Consider the following 5,020-nt stretch of genomic DNA (forward strand, 5'->3'; position numbering starts at 1 on the left):
TCAGGTGATCCACCTGCCTCAGCCTCCCAAAGTGCTGGAATTACAGGCGTGAGCCACCATGTCCAGTGGGTTTCAATTTTTTATAAATAAAAAAGGATTTTTCGTTGTCGTCGTTTTTTTTTTTAAGAAATTCAATTTGGTGTTTGTTTTTTAAAGCAATACTTGTTGAGCTTTTGTGATCAGAACAGCAGTGAAAAAGAAAACTGTCCCAATATTATGCAGTGGATAATTGTATCTTGGGATGTAACTTTCCTGTGATAGCGTCTTACTGGGATGTTAAGTGCTGCATCATATTCAATGTAGACGGAAGTGAAAATGATGCAGCCTAGAAAGCTCTGTTAAATAACAGAAGAGGGGCTATAACAGCAATGAAGATGCTGGCATTAAAGATGCCTATAAAGGTTTGAATACATTTGTTTTATGAAATTGGAGTGCAAAAAAGAAATATTTATAAAATAACGAGCTATTGCCCAAAATGTTTAAGTATACAAGTAATTAAAGGAATAAATTAAATAGTATAAGTAAGACTGGGCACAGTGGCTCATGCCCGTAATGCCAGCACTTTGGGAGGCCAAGATGGGAGGATGGCTTGAGCTCAGGAGTTTGAGACGAGCCTGGGCAGTGTGGTCAAACCACATCTCTACAAGAAATACAAAAAAAAAAAAAAAAATTAGCTGGGCGTGGTGGTGCACATCTGCAGTCCTAGCTACTCGAGAGGCTGAAGTGGGAGGATCACTTGAGCGCAATAGGTTGAGGCTGCAGTGAGCTGTGATTGCACCACTGCCACTCCCGCCTGGGAGACAGAGTGAGATCCTGTCTCCAAAAAATGTGTGTGTGTAATAGGTAGGCATTTGACTATACCAGTGATTCTCAACCGGGGGTTATTTTGCCTTCTAGGGACAACTGTCCGTGTCTAGAGATATATTTGGTGGTGACAACTGGCGGGTGGGGCGGGGGTGGGGCTGTGCTGCTGGCATCTAGTGAGTAGAGGCTAGGGATGGGACTAAAAATAAGACAATGCACAGAACAGCCCCTACAACAAAAAATTATTTGGTTCAAAATGTTAATAGTACTGGAACTGAAAAACTCTAGCATATTAGCTATATTCCTAAGAGTTTCTATATATTCCAGTTGGCCTTTAAAAAATCTCTTTTTGCATCTTATCGTCAAGAAAGTAGGAGACTGCTTATTTTAGGGGTTGCTTCATTTTTTATTATTTATTTATTTTTGAGATGGAGTTTTGCTCTTGTTGCCCAAGTTGGAGTGCAATGGTGCAATATCAGCTCACTGCAACCTCTGCCTCCCACATTCAAGTGATTCTCCTACCTCAGCCTCCCAAGTAGCTGGGATTACAGGCATGTGCCACCACACCCAGCTAATTTTGTATTTTTAGTAGAGACGGGATTTCACTATGTTGGTCAGGCTGGTCTCAAACTCCTGACCTCAGGCGATCCACTCACTTTGGCCTCCCAAAGTGCTGGGATTACAGACATGAGCCACTGTGCTAGGCCAGGGGTTGCTTTATGTTTGTGTTTAAGATATTTTAAAATTTTTTTCGTCAAACCTATTTTAAATTTTAAAATAAATAAATTTACTTTAAACTTTAAATGATGGAGGGATGACAAAATGAATAGGTAGGAAGAAAGAAAGAAAAAGAGAGGAAGGAAGGAAGGAAGGAAGGAAGGACCAAAATCTTGCCACTTCTCACCACCTCCACTGCTATGGCCCTGGTCCAAGTCCCTCCAACTCCCTGCTTGATTGCAGCCTCCTCCCCCATCTCCCTGCTTCCATACTCAGGTCCTCTTTAGTATGTTCTTTTTTTTTTTTTTTTTGAGAGAGAGGATTGCGCTCAGTCGCCCAGGCTGGAGTGCAGTGGCATGTTCATGGCTCCCTGTACCCTTGACCTCCCAGGTTCAAGCAGTCCTCCCACCTCAGCCTCCCAAGTAGCTGAAATTCTAGGCATGTGCCACCATACCCAGCTAATTTTTAAATTTTTTTGTATAGGCAAGGTCTCACTATGTTTCTCAGGCAGGTCGTGAACTCCTAGGCTGATTGTGATCCTTTCACCCCAACCTTCCGAAGTGTTAGGATTATAGGCGTGAGCCAGTGTACCTGCCTTTTCTTTAAGTTCAAAAATAGGTTAGATTTTCTTTTTTGCACTTAACTTCCATTTCTTAGGACATTCTTCTTTTTTTTTTTTTTTTGAGACGGAGTTCTGCTCTGTTGCGTAGGCTGGAGTGCAGTGGTGCGACCTTGGCTCACTGCAACTGATGCCTCCCAGGTTCAAGCAATTCGCTTGCCTCAGCCTCCCAAGTAGCTGGGATTACAGGCACACGCTGCCATGCCCAGCCAATTTTTATGTTTTTGGTAGAGATGGGGTTTCACCATGTTGGGCAAGGTGGTCTTAAACTCCTGACCTCAGGAGATCCACCTGCCTCAGCCTCCCAAAGTACTGGGATTACAGGCGTGAGCAACCGCACCCGCCCTAACTTTTGTATTTTAGTAGAGACAGAGTTTCGCCATGTTGGCCAGGTGGTCTTAAACTCCTGACCTCAGGAGATCCACCTGCCTCAGCCTCCCAAAGTACTGGGATTACAGGTGTGAGCAACCACACCCGCCCTCTTCTGAGTATTCTCAATAGTGGCAAATAATTTATTCACTGAGGATGGATTTAATTTTTGCTAACAGCCGTAAGTTATTTGAAGGCATTTCTGGTAAATGAAGTAGGCTAATGATTAGGCCGATTGTCACTGTCTGGAATTATGTGGTTATCAAGGAATAAAGTTGGTTAATTATGTTTAATAAATTGTTTATAAAGGCACTCCCAAAGGATGAGTTTTAAATATGGTTAGAAAATGAAGTATGGGCCGGGCGCGGTGGCTCAAGCCTGTAATCCCAGCACTGTGGGAGGCCCAGGCGGGTGGATCACGAGGTCAAGAGATCGAGACCATCCTGGTCAACATGGTAAAACCCCGTCTCTACTAAAAATACAAAAAATCAGCTGGGCATGGTGGTACATGCCTGTAATCCCAGCGACTCAGGAGGCTGAGGCAGGAGAATTGCCTGAACCCGGGAGGNTTCTCCTGCCTCAGCCTTCCAAGTAGCTGGGATTATAGGCATGTGCCACCATACCCAGCTAATTTTTGTATTTTTTTAAAAAATATGATTTGTGCGTCATCCTTGCGCAGGGGCCATGCTAATCTTCTCTGTATCGTTCCCATTCTAGTATATGTGTTGCCGAAGTGAGCACTAATTTTTGTATTTTTAGTAGACACAGGGTTTCACCATTTTGGCCAGGCTGGTCTCAAACTCCTGACCTCACGTGATCCTCCCACCTCAGCCTGCCAAATTGCTGGAATTACAGGCATGAGCCACTGCACCCGGCCTAGTCTGTTCCTAACACAGCAACAAGGTTGAACTATTCAACATCAGTCACAGCACATCACTCCTCTGCTCAAAGCCCCCCAGGGCCTTCCATCTCAGAGGAAAAGTCAGAGTCCTTTAAAGCACCTGCGAGATCCTGTAAGACCTCACCTCATCCCCTACATCTTGCTCCCCCCGCTGTAGTTGTTCTGGTCTTCCTGCCCTTCCTCAACACACTCTCACCTCACCCTTTTATTTTTCTTTTTTGTTTTTTGTTTGTTTGTTTTTGAGACAGAATCTCGCTCTGTCAGCCAGGCTGGAGTTCCGTAGTGTGATCTCGGCTGACTGCAACCTCCTTCTCCCAGGTTCCAGCGATTCTCCAGCCTTAGCCTCCTGAGTAGCTGGGATTACAGATGCCCACCACCACATCGGCTAATTTTTGTATTTTCAGTAGAGACAGGGTTTCACCACACTGGCCAGGCTGGTCTCGAACTCCTGATCTCAGGCGATCTGCACACCTTACCCTCCCAAAGTGCTGGGATTACAGGTGTGAGCCACTGTGCCCAGCCTCACTTCGCCCTTTTGCACCTGCTATTCACTCTGCCTGAAACACTCTCCCCCAGACACTCAAAGTTTGGTCTTTCCTCAGATGCCACTTTCTCAGTGGCGCCTTTCCTGACCACCCTAATAAGTTGCAGCCAGCCCCCCTCATTCCCAGCCCCTCACTCTGCTTTCCTTTTCTCTGTAGCACATATCACATCTAATATAACATGTCTTTTATTTATTTACTTTGCTCATTATCTTCTCCCCAACTAAACTGTAATCTCCTTGAGTTTATTGCCAAGATCTAGAACATGGCCTGGCACATTGCAGATGCTGGATAAACTTATTGAATGAATGAATGAATGACATTAGAGAGAGGAAGTAACATAGCTGGCAGGTAGCAGAGCTGGAATTAGGACCCAGATACACTAAACTAGGGCAGTCCTGCACAACTACTACAAAGATATCGTCCAGTTCTTTCTGCCTTCAAAACCTATCCTTTGCCAAAAGTGTTGTGGACACTTTCTTGCTGTAAGTATTGCTTTTCTCATCAAGAAATGGAGGATAATATGGGTGAAAGAATACTGTAGGGAAAAGGGCACAGGTTTTAGAATCAGTGAGACTTGAGTTCAATTCTTTATGCCACCTGCTTTCTGTGTGAACTTGAAAAAGTCAAATTACCTCTTCAAGCCTGCTTTCTAATTTGCAACTGGGAATAATCATATAGGAATAATCACAACCTCATTCTGTTATGAAGAGTTATCAGACCAAAGGAAAAAAAGGTTATGAAGATTGAAAAGGAAAAGCAAACCTGTCATCTTCACAGACAATATGACCTTTTCCATAGAAAAATTGCAGCAATTCCATGGAAAAAATATTAGAACCAGAAAAGCACTTAAACATGTAAAAAGCAATCACGTTCCTTTAAACAAGCAATTAAACAAAAAATGATATTTTTAAGAAGACACAACTTATAATAGCAAGAAAACTGTTTTGGCTTGTTTTGTTTTTTTTTCCTTTTTTTGGCCAAATATGTGCAGGATCTTTGAGATTGCATCTTATCCTGTCACCCAGGCTGGAGGGCAGTGGCACTGTCTCAGCTCACTGCAGCCTC

General features: G+C 43.7%; 1 pseudogene; it reads right to left on the minus strand.

The window, feature by feature from the left end:
* Nucleotides 1-3,156: 3,156 nt before the first annotated feature.
* Nucleotides 3,157-3,250, minus strand: LOC119472149 (annotated as a pseudogene).
* Nucleotides 3,251-5,020: the final 1,770 nt, after the last annotated feature.

The sequence above is a fragment of the Cebus imitator genome, unplaced genomic scaffold (genome assembly GCF_001604975.1).
Source record: "Cebus imitator isolate Cc_AM_T3 unplaced genomic scaffold, Cebus_imitator-1.0 Scaffold87, whole genome shotgun sequence".
NCBI lineage: Eukaryota > Metazoa > Chordata > Mammalia > Primates > Cebidae > Cebus > Cebus imitator.